At 41.3% G+C, this 17,915-nt stretch overlaps 1 protein-coding gene across 7 annotated transcripts in view; it reads left to right on the top strand.

Moving 5' to 3' along the window:
* NF1 (neurofibromin 1) overlaps positions 1-17,915 on the top strand; it is a 1,508,106-nt gene that overhangs the window by 1,393,456 nt on the left and 96,735 nt on the right. The window lies entirely within an intron of this gene.

The raw sequence follows: 17,915 nt of genomic DNA on the forward strand, positions 1-17,915 counted from the left end.
TCAGTATTTTTTCTCATCATTTGTTTCCTTAACCAGTACAAGCAGATTGGTGTATTAAGTCTATATTTGCATTTTCTCTTGTTAAGTGTATCCAGTCCACGGATCATCCATTACTTGTGGGATATTCTCCTTCCCAACAGGAAGTTGCAAGAGGATCACCCACAGCAGAGATGATATATAGCTCCTCCCTTAACTGCCATACCCAGTCATTCTCTTGCAACTCTCAACAAAGATGGACGTAGTAAGAGGAGAGTGGTGTATTATAGTTAGTTTCTTAACTTCAATCAAAAGTTTGTTATTTTTAAATGGTACCGGAGTGTACTGTTTTATCAAAGGCAGCATTAGAAGAAGAATCTGCCTGTGATTTCTATGATCTTAGCAGAAGTAACTAAGATCCATTGCCGTTATCACATATTCTGAGGAGTGAGGTAACTTCAGAGGGGGAATGGCGTGCAGGTTTTCCTGCAATAAGGTATGTGCAGTAAACATATTTCTAGGGATGGAACTTGCTAGAAAAATGCTGCTGATACCGGATTAATGTAAGTTAAGCCTAAATGCAGTGATTTAATAGCGACTGGTATCAGGCTTATTAACAGAGATACATACTCTTATAAAAGTGTAATATAAAACGTTTGCTGGCATGTTTAATCGTTTTTATATATGCTTTGGTGATAAAACTTATTGGGGCCTAGTTTTTTCCACATGGCTGGCTTTATTTTTGCCTAGAAACAGAGGCTTTCCACTGTTATAGTATAAAAGTTACAGTTGGTGCAGTTAAAATTACAAACTGTGACATTCAGCTTCCCTCAGCAGTCCCCTGCATGCTATAGGACATCTCTGATGGGCTCAAAAGGCTTCAAAAGTAGGAGCTGTGGCAGTTGCTATGACTGTTTAAAAAACATATTTTTCATTTTGTTAATCTGTTTTTTGTATTAAGGGGTTAATCATTCATTTGCAAGTGGGTGCAATGCTCTGCTAACTTGTTACATACACTGTAAAAACTTTGTTAGTGTAACTGCCTTTTTTCACTGTTGTTTCAAATTTTGCCAAAATTAGTTTCTCTTAAAGGCACAGTAACGTTTTTTATATTGCTTGTTAACTTTGTTTAAAGTGTTTTCCAAGCTTGCTAGTCTCATTGCTAGTCTGTACAAACATGTCTGACACAGAGGAAACTACTTGTTCATTATGTTTAAAAGCCATGGTGGAGCCCCATAGGAGAATGTGTACTAAATGTATTGATTTCACCTTAAACAGTAAAGATCAGTCTTAATCTATAAAAGAATTGTCACCAGAGGGGTCTGTCGAGGGGGAAGTTATGCCAACTAACTCTCCCCACGTGTCGGACCCTTCGCCTCCCGCTCGAGGGACGCACGCTAATATGGCGCCAAGTACATCAGGGATGCCCATAGCGATTACTCTGCAGGACATGGCTGCAATCATGAATAATACCCTGTCACAGGTATTAGCCAGATTGCCTGAATTGAGAGGCAAGCGCGATAGCTCTGGGGTTAGACGAGATACAGAGCGCGTAGATGCTGTAAGAGCCATGTCTGATACTGCGTCACAATATGCAGAACCTGAGGACGGAGAGCTTCAGTCTATGGGTGACGTCTCTGAATCGGGGAGACCTGATTCAGAGATTTCTCATTTTAAATTTAAGCTTGAGAACCTCTGTGTGTTACTTGGGGAGGTATTAGCTGCTCTGAATAACTGTGACACAATTGCAGTGCCAGAGAAATTGTGTAGGCTGGATAAATACTATGCAGTGCCGGTGAGTACTGATGTTTTTCCAATACCTAAAAGGCTTACAGAAATTATTAGTAAGGAGTGGGATAGACCCGGTGTGCCCTTTTCCCCACCTCCTATATTTAGAAAAATTTTTCCAATAGATGCCACTACACAGGACTTATGGCAGACAGTCCCTAAGGTGGAGGGAGCAGTTTCTACTTTAGCAAAGCGTACCACTATCCCGGTTGAGGACAGTTGTGCTTTTTCAGATCCAATGGATAAAAAATTAGAGGGTTACCTTAAGAAAATGTTTATTCAACAAGGTTTTTATTTTACAGCCCCTTGCATGCATTGCGCCTGTCACTGCTGCGGCGGCGTTCTGGTTTGCGGCCCTGGAAGAGGCCATCCATACAGCTCCATTGACTGAAATTATTGACAAGCTTAGAACACTTAAGCTAGCTAACTCATTTGTTTCTGATGCCATTGTTCATTTGACTAAACTAACGGCTAAGAATTCCGGATTCGCCATCCAGGCGCATAGGGCGCTATGGCTTAAATCCTGGTCAGCTGATGTGACTTCAAAGTCTAAATTACTCAACATTCCTTTCAAGGGGCAGACCTTATTCGGGCCTGGTTTGAAAGAAATTATTGCTTACATTACTGGAGGTAAGGGTCATACCCTTCCTCAGGACAGGGCCAAATCAAAGGCCAAACAGTCTAATTTTCGTGCCTTTCGAAATTTCAAGGCAGGTGCAGGATCAGCTCCCTCTACTTCAAAACAAGAGGGAACTTTTCCTCAATCTAAGCAGGCCTGGAAACCTACCCAGTCCTGGAACAAGGGCAAGCAGGCCAGAAAACCTGCTGCTGCCTCCAAGACAGCATGAAGGAGCGGCCCCCTATCCGACAACGGATCTAGTAGGGGGCAGACTCTCTATCTTCGCCCAGGCGTGGGCAAGAGATGTTCAGGATCCCTGGGCGTTGGAGATCATATCTCAGGGATATCTTCTGGACTTCAAAGCTTCTCCCCCACAAGGGAGATTTCACCTTTCAAGATTATCTGCAAACCAGATAAAGAAAGAGGCATTCCTAAGCTGCGTGCAAGATCTCCTTGTAATGGGAGTGATCCATCCAGTTCCGCGGACGGAACAAGGACAGGGGTTTTATTCAAATCTGTTTGTGGTTCCCAAAAAAGAGGGAACCTTCAGACCAATTTTGGATCTAAAGATCCTAAACAAATTCCTCAGAGTTCCATCATTCAAGATGGAAACTATTCGAACCATTTTACCCATGATCCAAGAGGGTCAGTACATGACCACAGTGAACTTAAAGGATGCCTACCTTCACATTCCGATCCACAAGAATCATCATCGGTTCCTGAGGTTTGCCTTTCTAGACAGGCATTACCAGTTTGTAGCTCTTCCATTCGGGTTGGCTACAGCCCCAAGAATTTTTACAAAGGTTCTGGGCTCACTTTTGGCGGTTCTAAGACCGCGCGGCATGGCGGTGGCTCCTTACCTAGACGACATCCTGATACAGGCGTCAAGCTTTCAAATTGCCAAGTCTCATACAGAGATAGTTATGGCATTTCTGAGGTCGCATGGGTGGAAAGTGAACGAAGAAAAGAGTTCTCTATCTCCTCTCACAAGGGTTTCCTTCCTAGGGACTCTGATAGATTCTATAGAAATGAAAATTTACCTGACGGAGTCCAGGTTATCAAAACTTCTAAATGCTTGCCGTGTTCTTCACTCCATTCCGCGCCCCACGGTGGCTCAGTGCATGGAAGTAATCGGCTTAATGGTAGCGGCGATGGACATAGTGCCATTTGCGCGCCTGCATCTCAGACCGCTGCAATTATGCATGCTCAGTCAGTGGAATGGGGATTACACAGATTTGTCCCCTCTACTATATCTGGATCAGGAAACTGAGATTCTCTTCTCTGGTGGTTATCTCGGGTCCATCTGTCCAAAGGTATGACCTTTCGCAGGCCAGATTGGACCATTGTAACAACAGACGCCAGCCTTCTAGGTTGGGGTGCAGTCTGGAACTCCCTGAAGGCTCAGGGTTCATGGACTCAGGAGGAGAAACTCCTCCCAATAAATATTCTGGAGTTAAGAGCAATATTCAATGCTCTTCTAGCTTGGCCTCAGTTAGCAACACTGAGGTTCATCAGATTTCAGTCGGACAACATCACGACTGTGGCTTACATCATCCATCAAGGGGGGACCAGGAGTTCCCTAGCGATGTCAGAAGTCTCCAAGATAATTCGCTGGGCAGAGACTCACTCTTGCCACCTATCAGCGATCCATATCCCAGGGGTAGAGAACTGGGAGGCGGATTTTCTAAGTCGTCAGACTTTTCATCCGGGGGAGTGGGAACTCCATCCGGAGCTGTTTGCTCAATTGGTTCTCCATTGGGGCAAACCAGAACTGGATCTCATGGGGTCTCGCCAGAACGCCAAGCTTCCTTGTTACGGATCCAGGTCCAGGGACCCAGAAGCGGCACTGATAGATGCTCTAGCAGCGCCTTGGTTCTTCAACCTGGCCTATGTGTTTCCACCGTTTCCTCTGCTCTCTCGTCTGATTGCCAAAATCAAACAGGAGAGAGCATCGTTGATATTGATAGCGCCTGCGTGGCCACGCAGGACCTGGTATGCAGACCTAGTGGACATGTCATCCTTTCCACCATGGACTCTGCCTCTGAGACAAGACCTTCTAATACAAGGTCCTTTCAATCATTCGAATCTACTTTCTCTGAGACTGACTGCATGGAGATTGAACGCTTGATCCTATCAAAGCGTGGCTTCTCCGAGTCAGTAATTGATACCTTAATACAGGCACGAAAGCCTGTCACCAGGAAAATTTACCACAAGATTTGGCGTAAATATCTTCATTGGTGTGAATCCAAGAATTACTCATGGAGTAGGGTTAGGATTCCTAGGATATTGTCCTTCCTCCAAGAGGGTTTGGACAAAGGACTATCAGCTAGTTCTTTAAAGGGACAGATTTCTGCTCTGTCTATTCTTTTACACAAGCGTCTGGCAGAAGTTCCAGACGGTCAGGCATTTTGTCAGGCTTTAGTTAGAATTAAGCCTGTGTTTAAACCTGTTGCTCCCCCATGGAGCTTAAACTTGGTTCTTAAAGTTCTTCAAGGGGTTCCGTTTGAACCCCTTCATTCTATTGATATCAAACTTCTATCATGGAAAGTTCTTTTTCTGATGGCTATTTCCTCGGCTCGAAGAGTCTCGGAGTTATCTGCCTTACATTGTGATTCTCCTTATCTGATCTTTCATTCAGATAAAGTAGTTCTGCGTACAAAACCTGGGTTTTTACCTAAGGTGGTTTCTAACAAGAATATCAATCAAGAGATTGTTGTTCCATCATTATGCCCTAATCCTTCTTCAAAGAAGGAACGTCTTTTGCATAATCTAGACGTAGTCCATGCATTGAAGTTTTACTTGCAGGCTACTAAAGATTTTCACCAAACATCTCACCTGTTTGTTATTTTCTCTGGACAGAGGAGAGGTCAAAAGGCATCGGCAACCTCTCTTTCTTTTTGGCTTCGGAGTATAATCCGTTTAGCATATGAGACTGCTGGACAGCAGCCCCCTGAAAGAATTACAGCTCATTCTACTAGAGCTGTGGCTTCCACCTGGGCCTTTAAAAATGAGGCCTCTGTTGAACAGATTTGCAAGGCTGCGACTTGGTCTTCGCTTCATACCTTTTCAAAATTTTACAAATTTGATACTTTTGCTTCTTCGGAGGCTGTTTTTGGGAGAAAGGTTCTACAGGCAGTGGTTCCTTCCGTTTAAGTTCCTGCCTTGTCCCTCCCATCATCAGTGTACTTAAGCTTTGGTATTGGTATCCCACAAGTAATGGATGATCCGTGGACTGGATACACTTAACAAGAGAAAACATAATTTATGCTTACCTGATAAATTTATTTCTCTTGTAGTGTATCCAGTCCACGGCCCGCCCTGTCCTTTTAAGGCAGGTCTAAATTTTAATTAAACTTCAGTCACCACTGCACCCTATGGTTTCTCCTTTCTCGGCTTGTTTTGGTCGAATGACTGGATATGGCAGTTAGGGGAGGAGCTATATAGCAGCTCTGCTGTGGGTGATCCTCTTGCAACTTCCTGTTGGGAAGGAGAATATCCCACAAGTAATGGATGATCCGTGGACTGGATACACTACAAGAGAAATAAATTTATCAGGTAAGCATAAATTATGTGTTTTTTGTTTTTTATGTAACTCAATTGTAAAGAAATAAAAAAAAGTAGTAAATTTTTTATTTTTAGTTCAATTTAAAGGGACACAAATGTCAAAATGACATTTTCATGATTTAGACAGTACATGCAGTTTTAAGAGCCTTTTCAGCTTTCTTCTATTATCAAATTGACTTTCTTCTGTTGGTATACTTTATTGAAAAATCTACCAGGTAGGCTCAAGAACAGCAATGCACTACTGGGAGCTGGCTGGTGATTGGTAGCTGCACATATGTGCCTCTTGTTATTGACTTGACAGATGTGCTCAGCTAGCTCCTAGTAGAGCATTGCACTGGAGCTGATATTAAAGTCAAGTCAAAATTAAACTTTTATGATTCATATAGATCATGTAATTTTAGTTGAAATGGTTTTTATTGAGTGCAAAATATCATAACAAAATGAACATACATGGTGTAAATCTGGGCCACCATTGACCCATCCCACACTGGGTGTAACAATGTGATATGACATATAAAAGCTTGAAAACAAAAAATAAAGGACCCAGTCCGCAGCTGGGTCTCCAGTAGTCCAGTTGCACTTTTCTTTTTTATGAAAAACAATACAAAAATAATAAAAGGTATACATAAAGAAAAAAGAAGAAAAACATATGTAAATTGAACAATAACAACAATAAACCTGTCAGAATGCTGTATGCCCTACTCTCGGCCTCTTATCTCTGGACATCTCAGCCATGTCTCTGATTGTGCTATGATTTATGTCTACAGTCACCTCCCAGTCTCTCTCTATTGTGTGATTTAGCAGGGGTTGTTATTGGCTCCCCCCATTATAGATCATGTAATTTTAAAAAACTTTTCAATTTACTTTTATCTTCAAATTTGCTTTGTTCTCTTGTTGAAAGCGAAACCTAGGTAGTCTCCTACTGGTTTCTAAACCATTGAATGCTGCCTCTTATCTCAGTGCATTTTGACAGTTTTTTACAGTTAAACAGTGCTAGTTCATGTGTGTCATATTGATAACATGTTCACTCCCATGAAGTTACTTAGGAGTCCGCACTGATTGGCAAATATACATGTCTGTCAAAAGAACTGAATAGTCAGTCTGCAGAGTCTTAGATACAAGGTAATCACAGAGGTAAAAAGCATATTAATATAACAGAATTGGTTCTGCAAAACTGGGGAATGGGTAATAAAGGGATTATGTTTTGTTTTTTTTAACAATAAAAGTTTTAAGTAGACGGTCCCTTTAATTATACGTTAAACCCCTTTGCCAGGGCTAGACATCTAGTTATATGCAAGAAATAGTGCAATAGTAAAATGCTTTAACACACTTTTATATCCCTTTAATAATACAGATTCAGCATATGAGTAATGTAGAAATTAGTGTTATCAGAAAGAGTCTATTTTCCATAGTATATATTTACATACGGATATTTACATATATTCCCACAGGTGGGCATCCGCCTGGGTGCAGACTTGAAAACCGTACAAGAACCAAATGAAGATGCACTCTCAGGACTTTTAACAGCAAAGTAAAGATTACTTTATTTGTGGAACATTTTCGGGGATCAGGTCCCCTGATGCTGACGAAGGGGACCTGATCCCTGAAAACGTTCCACAAATAAAGTAATCTTTACTTTGCTGTTAAAAGTCCTGAGAGTGCATCTTCATTTGGTTCTTTTATATATATAGTTTACCAAAGACCATTATGTGTTTTCTTTTCTGAATATATCCACCCTCATTAAAGGGACATAATAATCATATGTTAAATCACTTGAAACTGACAATCTAAAATCTTGGTATGTAAAAAAAAGAAGACATTTTACCTCACAATTTCCTCAGCTCAGCAGAGTAAGTTCTGTGTAAAAAGTTATACTCAGCTGCAGGTCAAAAAAAATAAAAAAAATGAAGAAATGAACATCAGTCAATCAGCATCAGCAGTGCTGAGGTCATGAACTCTTTTACTGTGATCTCATGAGATTTGACTTAACTCTCATGAGATTTAATTGTAAACTTCCTTACACTGAATAGGGAAATAACATGAGAGTGCACAAGGTTCAACCCTTCGGCTGTCCCGGGACAGACATACTGATTTGCTGTCCTTTACAATGGGATGTGGCTACTGAGAAACTTTTGAGGTAAAATATCTTTCTTTTTTACATAGAGATGTTCAGGTGATATTTTATAGTCAGCTTTTTACAGCAATGCTGCATCACTTTCAAGTGTTTAAACACTTGGGTATTATGGCCCTTTAAATTGAAAATATTAGATGAGATGGTGCCCTCAGTCCTCTGTTTCAGGAAATCCAAATATGTATATATTGTAAACACAGTAATTACGTGCTTATATTTTACTTTGCCTATATTATATTTGCTAGAAAACAATTGTTGGTTTAATGCCTGGCTTTTTTTTTGTTGTTGTAAGGATAGGATTTTTTTTATGGTAATAGTTCCTCAGAAAAATTTATACAGAGAGAGAGGCGCTCTACAAGGAACAAACAAGTCATCAGCTAGTTCTATGGTGATTCACCAACCAGGGGCAGCCTTTTTTAGACTAGTGTGCTTCTCAGAGAGGAAGACTTTCCTGAAGTATATCAGTCTGATCCTGCAAAGTAAGGTCAATCTAGCTCAAAATACCAAGCAATTCTCCTCTGAACAAGGAACATGACAACCTGGATGATCGTTTTGGCCTTCTATTGGCCTCGTCAGTGAGGTGCAGCCACATTCCTCTAAGCACACTGAGCAAGGAAAGGAGTCCACGTCTTGTTTCCCCATCACCCTTAGGAAAACCTCCCCAGGGTCATAATACATATTTATACAGAGAGAGAGGTGATCTACCAGGAACAAACAGCTTATCAGCTAGTTCTATGGGGATTTACCACCCAGGAGTAGCCTCTTTTAGACCAGAAAAGAGAGCTTATGTCTCAGAAGTAGGCAGAAACGTTACCACATCCTTACGCATTATAAAAGGTTATTTACTCTTTTGATCACTGTTCTTTTGTGTCATTATTCACTGTATGGATGCATTTCCTTTTGTTTGTCTTACCCTAATTTCTTCTATAGCTTGTGTTTTTCCTATTCTCGCCTAAAGGGTCTTTCACCATTAATCCATTTTTTGTATGTTTCTCAATAAATATTGATTTTAGGTGTTTCAAATTCTTGAGCAAACAGACCACTTTCTTATGAATTCAGTTTAGGTTTGATCACTTATCCTCCTCCCAACTTCTTGAAAAAAGTGCTCAACTAGTGATGGACCTGCGATATATCAGTCTGAGCCATTCTATAAGAACAGTCCAGCCTTGAAATACCAGGAAATTCTTTTTTGAACAAAAGTTTTATAGCTAACCCTAGACGTACTTATGTCAGTCATTAGAGGTGCAGCTATATCCCTCAAACCACAATGGGTAAATGGTCCTTTTCTGGTTGCACTCATCACCCCAAGGGGACCAAAATCCACAGGGATCATTTCCATATAGAACACAGTAGAGAAGCTCTTAACTGAGAACAGACAGGGATCAGTAAACCACCCTATGGGATAATACCCACCCAGCGTTTAAACATATTTGTTAAATATTTGTGAAAATCCTAGATCTATGCCAGTTTATGACCATGGTTGATTGGAAGGAGACTTACGTTCATGTTCCCATCTATGCAGAGCTGTTATGATCACCAAGTACCTGTCATTCTTTGTCTACCTCTTACCTCAAAACTCCTGCTCCTTTTTTTCCTTTAAGTATACAACGCACCTTCCCACAGGTGCTTAGTAATTTTTAGTGTAGGGTATATACCCAAGACGTAATTCTGAGCTCCTGTAAGATTAAACAGACAAGTCTTTGCTTCTGTAACCTCGCTTCGCTGTACTCTGCTTAAACGCTGAATCAACTCAAACTGTTTTGGAATCACCGCTCTCAAAGTGAATAACAAAACCATATATCAGACAGCTCCACAGGATTGGCGTGTATTACCTGTTTTCCGTCTCTTCTGGAACCTGCTTCCTTTCGCTTCTACTACTAAGCGCTGGCACGGATCGCTACCAGGTACATCTGTTTCAATACCGCACTGTACTTACATACTCCTGATACATAAGTTGTACTAAGTGGAAACAGTTTCCGATATAGTTTGTAACAGACTTTGACCCCACCTCCTCCAACTTCTCATCCGCAACCTCAGTACACCTTCTAGTGACGTGAACTGTCACTCAGTATCGGAGCTAACCGGAAGCCTGTTCCTAGTGCAGCGTTTTACAGATTCACACAGTAAGAGAGTCTTAACTTTTCAGCTTTGTTATTCGTACATTCTGCTCTGCTATTACTAACGATTGCACACTATTGATCCTTCGACACCATTATCATACAGAAGGACTGGATCTTACGAATAACTTCACTCACCCCAAATAAACCTACTTAAAGTCATAGTAGGAATTTAAGGTGCCAGTGACACAAAACAACATCTTCCTACATTATCACCACTTGATACTAATTCTGATATTACCAGCTAAAGATAAATCCTGCAGTTGAGATCCATAAGATTTATAAGTCATTACAAGAGCTTTACCAAGGATCTAGCAGTTCATCTGCTAAGGATCAGTTCACATGGTATTTCTATAACTTCTTATCTAAACATAATCTTTGTTTATGCCTTAGAAGAGTTGGCAGTTTGTCACACACTTAATATTTATGTGATTCATATTTTTGGAAGGCAGATTGATCTTTCCAATTTCTCTCTATTGTTATGTAACCAGCATCATTTCTCCAACATTGGTGTGTCCGGTCCACGGCGTCATCCTTACTTATGGGAAATATCTCTTCCCCAACAGGAAATGGCAAAGAGCCCAGCAAAAGCTGTCCATATAGTCCCTCCTAGGCTCCGCCCACCCCAGTCATTCTCTTTGCCGTTGCACAGGCAACATCTCCACGGAGATGGCTAAGAGTATGTGGTGTTTAGTTGTAGTTTTTTTATTCTACTATCAAGAGTTTGTTATTTTAAGATAGTGCTGGTATGTACTATTTACTCTGAAACAGAAAAAGATGAAGATTTCTGTTTATGAGAGGAAGATGATTTTAGCAGACAGTAACTAAAATCGATTGCTGTTTCCACATAGGACTGTTGATATGAAGTAACTTCAGTTGGGGGAAACAGTTAGCAGACTTTTCTGCTTAAGGTATGACTAGCCATATTTCTAACAAGACTGTGTAATGCTGGAAGGCTGTCATTTCCCCTCATGGGGACCAGTAAGCCATTTTCTTAGTCTCAAACAGAATAAAGGGCTTAATATGGGCTATAAAACTGGTAGACACTTTTATGGGCAAAATCGATTGCTTTATTTGGGCATTTTATACATCTTTATGTTTGAAATTCACACTTATAAACTTTGGGGAACGTTTTTAACGTCAGGCACTGAGTTAGACACCTTTCCAGTCAGGAAGGGCCTTCCCAGTTGTAGGCTGAGCCTCATTTTCGCGCCATTACTGCGCAGTTACTTTTGAGAGCAAGACATGCAGATGCATGTGTGTGGATCTGAAAGTAGTTGGAAAGGTTCCTAGAAGGCTTCATTTGGTATCGTATTCCCCCCTGGGTTTGGTAAAGTCGCAGCAAAGGCTGTAGCTGGGACTGTAGAGGGGTTAAAACTGTAACCGGCTCTGGTTTCTTTATTTTAAGGGTTAAAGCTTTGGTGTGCAATACTTTGAATGCTTTAAGACACTGTGGTGAAAATTTGGTAAATTTTGAACAATTCCTTCATATTTTTTCACATATTCAGTAATAAAGTGTGCACTGTTTAAAATTTAAAGAGACAGTAACGGTTTTGTTTTCAAACGGTTTTTGTACTTTATTGACAAGTTTAAGCCTGTTTAACATGTCTGTGCCTTCGGATAAGCTATGTTCTATATGTATGAAGATCAATGTGTCTCCCCCTTCAAAATTGTGTGATAATTGTGCCATAGCGTCCAAACAAAGTAAGGACAGTACTGCCACAGATAGTAAAGTTGCCCAAGATGATTCATCAGATGAAGGGAGTAGACATAGTTCTACATCATCTCCTTCTGTGTCTATGCCAGTTTTGCCCACGCAGGAGGCCCCTAGTACTTCTAGCGCGCCAATGCTTATTACTATGCAACAATTGACGGCAGTAATGGATAACTCCATAGCAAATATTTTATCCAAAATGCCTGCATATCAGAGAAAGCGCGATTGCTCTGTTTTAAACACTGTAGAGCAGGAGGGCGCTGATGATAATTGCTCTGTCATACCCTCACACCAATCTGAAGGGGCCATGAGGGAGGTTTTGTCGGATGGGGAAATTTCAGATTCAGGTAGAATTTCTCAACAGGCAGAACCTGATGTTGTGACATTTAAATTTAAATTAGAGCATCTCCGCGCACTGCTTAAGGAGGTGTTATCTACTCTGGATGATTGTGACAGCCTGGTCATTCCAGAAAAATTATGCAAGATGGACAAGTTCCTAGAGGTTCCGGTGCACCCCAACGCTTTTCCTGTACCCAAGCGGGTGGCGGATATAGTGAATAAGGAGTGGGAGAAGCCCGGCATACCTTTTGTCCCCCCTCCTATATTTAAGAAATTATTTCCTATGGTCGACCCCAGAAAGGACTTATGGCAGACAGTCCCTAAGGTCGAGGGGGCAGTTTCTACTCTAAACAAGCGCACTACTATTCCTATCGAGGATAATTGTGCTTTCAAAGATCCTATGGATAAAAAATTGGAAGGTTTGCTTAAAAAGATTTTTGTACAGCAAGGTTACCTCCTGCAACCCATTGCGTGCATTGTTCCTGTCACTACAGCAGCGTGGTTCTGGTTCGAGGAACTAGAAAAGTCACTCAGTAGAGAGACTCCGTATGAGGAGGTTATGGACAGAGTTCACGCACTCAAGTTGGCTAATTCTTTTATTTTAGATGCCGCTTTGCAATTAGCTAGATTAGCAGCGAAAAATTCAGGGTTTGCAATTGTGGCGCGCAGAGCGCTTTGGCTAAAGTCTTGGTCAGCGGATGTATCTTCCAAGACAAAATTGCTTAATATCCCCTTCAAGGGTAAAACTCTCTTTGGGCCAGAATTGAAAGAGATTATCTCAGACATCACTGGGGGAAAGGGCCACGCCCTTCCACAAGATAGGCCTTTCAAAGCCAAGAATAAGTCTAATTTTTGTTCCTTTCGCAATTTCAGGAACGGACCGGCCTCCAACTCCGCGTCCTCTAAACAAGAGGGTAATGCTTCACAAACCAAACCAGCCTGGAAACCGATGCAAGGCTGGAACAAGGGTAAGCAGGCCAAGAAGCCTGCTGCTGCTAACAAAACAGCATGAAGGAGTAGCCCCCGATCCGGGACCGGATCTAGTAGGGGGCAGACTCTCTCTCTTTGCTCAGGCTTGGGCAAGAGATGTTCAGGATCCCTGGGCACTAGAAATAGTTTCTCAGGGTTATCTTCTGGAATTCAAGGAACTACCCCCAAGGGGAAGGTTCCACATGTCTCACTTATCCTCAAACCAAATAAAGAGACAGGCATTCTTACATTGTGTAGAAGACCTGTTAAAAATGGGAGTGATACACCCAGTTCCAACGGCGGAACAAGGAATGGGATTTTACTCAAATCTGTTTGTAGTTCCCAAAAAAGAGGGAACTTTCAGACCAATTCTGGATTTAAAGATCCTAAACAAATTTCTCAGAGTACCATCGTTCAAAATGGAAACCATTCGAACGATTCTACCTACAATCCAGGAAGGTCAATTTATGACTACCTTGGATCTAAAGGATGCGTATCTACATATTCCTATCCACAAAGATCATCATCAGTTCCTAAGGTTTGCCTTTCTGGACAAACATTACCAGTTTGTGGCCCTCCCATTCGGGTTAGCCACTGCTCCAAGGATTTTCACAAAGGTACTCGGGTCCCTTCTAGCGGTTCTAAGACCAAGGGGCATTGCAGCAGTACCTTACTTGGACGACATTCTAATACAAGCGTCGTCTCTTTCAAAGGCAAAGGCTCACACAGACATCGTTCTGGCTTTTCTCAGATCTCACGGATGGAAGGTGAACATAGAAAAAAGTTCCCTGTCTCCGTCAACAAGAGTTCCCTTCTTGGGAACAATAATAGATTCTTTAGAAATGAGGATTTTCCTGACAGAAGTCAGAAAGTCAAAACTTCTAAACGCTTGTCAAGTTCTTCATTCTATTCCACGTCCTTCCGTAGCTCAGTGCATGGAAGTGGTAGGATTGATGGTTGCAGCAATGGACATAGTTCCTTTTGCGCAAATTCATCTAAGACCATTACAACTGTGCATGCTGAAACAGTGGAATTGGGGACTATACAGACTTGTCTCCAGTGATTCAAGTAGATCAGAAGACCAGAGACTCACTCCGTTGGTGGCTAACCCTGGACCACCTGTCCCAGGGAATGAGCTTCCGCAGACCAGAGTGGGTCATCGTCACGACCGACGCCAGTCTAGTGGGCTGGGGCGTGGTCTGGGAATCCCTGAAAGCTCAGGGACTATGGTCTCGGGAAGAGTCTCTTCTCCCGATAAACATTCTGGAACTGAGAGCAATATTCAATGCTCTCAGGGCTTGGCCTCAACTAGCAAAGGCCAGATTCATAAGATTCCAATCAGACAACATGACGACTGTTACTTATATCAATCATCAGGGGGGGACAAGGAGTTCCCTGGCGATGAGAGAAGTGACCAAAATAATAAAATGGGCGGAGGATCACTCCTGCCACCTATCTGCGATCCACATCCCAGGAGTGGAAAACTGGGAGGCGGATTATCTGAGTCGTCAGACATTCCATCCGGGGGAGTGGGAACTCCACCCGGAGATCTTTGCCCAGTTAACTCAATTATGGGGCATTCCAGACATGGATCTGATGGCGTCTCGTCAGAACTTCAAGGTTCCTTGCTACGGGTCCAGATCCAGGGATCCCAAGGCGACTCTAGTGGATGCACTAGTAGCGCCTTGGACCTTCAACCTAGCTTATGTGTTTCCACCATTTCCTCTCATTCCCAGGCTGGTAGCCAGGATCAAGCAGGAGAGGGCCTCGGTGATCTTAATAGCTCCTGCGTGGCCACGCAGGACTTGGTATGCAGACCTGGTGAACATGTCATCGGTTCCACCATGGAAGCTACCTTTGAGACAGGATCTTCTTGTACAGGGTCCATTCGAACATCCAAATCTAGTCTCCCTCCAGCTGACGGCTTGGAAATTGAACGCTTGATTCTATCAAAGCGTGGGTTTTCAGATTCCGTGATAGATACTCTGGTTCAAGCCAGAAAACCTGTAACTAGAAAAATTTACCATAAAATATGGAAAAGATATATCTGCTGGTGTGAATCCAAGGGATTCTTATGGAATAAGATAAAAATTCCTAAGATCCTTTCCTTTCTACAAGAAGGTTTGGATAAGGGATTATCAGCGAGTTCTCTAAAGGGACAGATTTCTGCTTAATCTGTCTTGTTACACAAACGACTGGCAGCTGTGCCAGATGTTCAAGCATTTGTTCAGGCTCTGGTTAGGATCAAGCCTGTTTACAGACCTTTGACTCCTCCCTGGAGTCTAAATCTAGTTCTTTCAGTTCTCCAAGGGGTTCCGTTTGAACCTTTACATTCCATAGATATTAAGTTGTTATCTTGGAAAGTTTTGTTTTTGGTTGCTATTTCTTCTGCTAGAAGAGTTTCTGAGTTATCTGCTCTGCAGTGTTCTCCGCCCTATCTGGTGTTCCATTCAGATAAGGTTGTTTTGCGTACTAAGCCTGGTTTTCTTCCAAAGGTTGAAGGAACGTTTGTTACACAATTTAGATGTAGTCCGTGCTCTAAAATTCTATTTAGAAGCTACAAAAGAGTTCAGACAAACATCTTCTCTGTTTGTCGTCTATTCTGGTAAAAGGAGAGGTCAATAAGCGACTTCTACCTCTCTTTCCTTTTGGCTTAAAAGCATCATCCGATTGGCTTACGAGACTGCCGGACGGCAGCCTCCTGAAAGAATCACAGCTCACTCTACTAGGGCTGTGGCTTCTACATGGGCCTTCAAGAACGAGGCTTCTGTTGATCAGATATGTAAGGCAGCGACTTGGTCTTCCCTGCACACTTTTGCCAAATTTTACAAATTTGATACTTTTGCTTCTTCGGAGGCTATTTTTGGGAGAAAGGTTTTGCAAGCCGTGGTGCCTTCTGTTTAGGTAACCTGATTTGCTCCCTCCCTTCATCCGTGTCCTAAGGCTTTGGTATTGGTTCCCACAAGTAAGGATGACGCCGTGGACCGGACACACCAATGTTGGAGAAAACAGAATTTATGCTTACCTGATAAATTACTTTCTCCAACGGTGTGTCCGGTCCACGGCCCGCCCTGGTTTTTTAATCAGGTTTGATGAATTATTTTCTCTAACTACAGTCACCACGGCACCCTATAGTTTCCCCTGTTTTTTTCCTCCTGTCCGTCGGTCGAATGACTGGGGTGGGCGGAGCCTAGGATGGACTATATGGACAGCTTTTGCTGGGCTCTTTGCCATTTCCTGTTGGGGAAGAGATATTTCCCACAAGTAAGGATGACGCCGTGGACCGGACACACCGTTGGAGAAAGTAATTTATCAGGTAAGCATAAATTCTGTTTTTCCTTACCTTATTGTGGACTAGTCATGTTGACAAAGGAAAATACAAAGATAACTATGTATTGTACACAAAATAATTTGTGCCATTGTAATTCCTTGATGATTGCAGTTTGTCATTCCTCCAAATTATCTTATCTTTCAGCTTAATATCTTATTTAATCTTTCCTGGTAAAATACTTGGTTCTCAGATATTGTTTTCCTTTCGAGAAAGAAGTATTGATTTTTCCTTATTCTTTAGTCTTCAGTCATGGCCTTATTTAATTTTCAAAATCTGATAGTATTTGTTAGTGGATTTTTATAATTGTTTGATCAGCACTGTAGACAGCTTGTAAACTAATAAGGCTTGTTATATTGTTTGAGCATTTTATTCCAAATTGTGTAAAAAGTAGAATGGTTACTTATATCCTCTATTAGTTCTGTTACTTCTGCATAACGTGGTTTAGATTTATCCATTTTGTTTCTATAACAGTGTAGAAATTCTTGCTCTAAATATCCGATATTCCAGGCTCAAGACCTAATCTGTATTTGGTTCTTCAGGTTTGGCACATAAGATTGAATGTGGCCTTGTTCACAGGTAGATTATTATATTGCTTGGTGCTATCATTTTGCTCTAATTTTGTGAACGTCTGTGAAACTTTTTCACTTGTTTTTGGTAATCAGAGCTCTTGAAGCACTATTTTGACTTTACTAAGCTTGTTTAATGATTTGTTTATGTTCTTGTTCTTCATTCCTGTTCTAGAAGCCTCAGTTATTTACATGTTTACAAACAGGATTTGGAAGAAAAGCCTTTCAGACTTTGAGCTATGTATAATGTTTTGTTGTTTGTTTGTTTATTTCTCCACACCATGACATTCCTGGGGATAGTTTTGATATTAACCCTACTAGGAGCTGAATATACCACCACAAAGGAAAGGAAAGAAATGAGATTTATACTTAACGATAAATCAATTCTTCAAATTCTATAAAATCCTTTTGGTATCTTATCTCATATCTACGTATCTATCTACTTAATCTGATGGGAAGGGAGCACCCTGTGAGTTTTAAGATTAAGCAAGACATATAGACCACCAGTACCTGAATTAGATCATTTAAAGTGTTAAGAAATTGTTTCATCAACAAGTATGAAATGTTTTGTTTTATTTATTTTTTTACATCATATTTGGTGCTGCTTAGTATGGTTATGTTTGAAACCATGGCTAAAATTATATCTTTACTTTATTCATGGTTTAATCCCATAGTAGCATACACAAAGCAAATGATGTGGACTTTTATTCTTTATGAGGTGTGTTGAAGTTTCTCCCTAACCAGTTTGAGAAGTACTCTTTTTATACTCTTTATTGCAGATGTAATATCTTTCATAAAGGT

The sequence above is a fragment of the Bombina bombina genome, chromosome 3 (genome assembly GCF_027579735.1).
Source record: "Bombina bombina isolate aBomBom1 chromosome 3, aBomBom1.pri, whole genome shotgun sequence".
Classification (NCBI taxonomy): domain Eukaryota; kingdom Metazoa; phylum Chordata; class Amphibia; order Anura; family Bombinatoridae; genus Bombina; species Bombina bombina.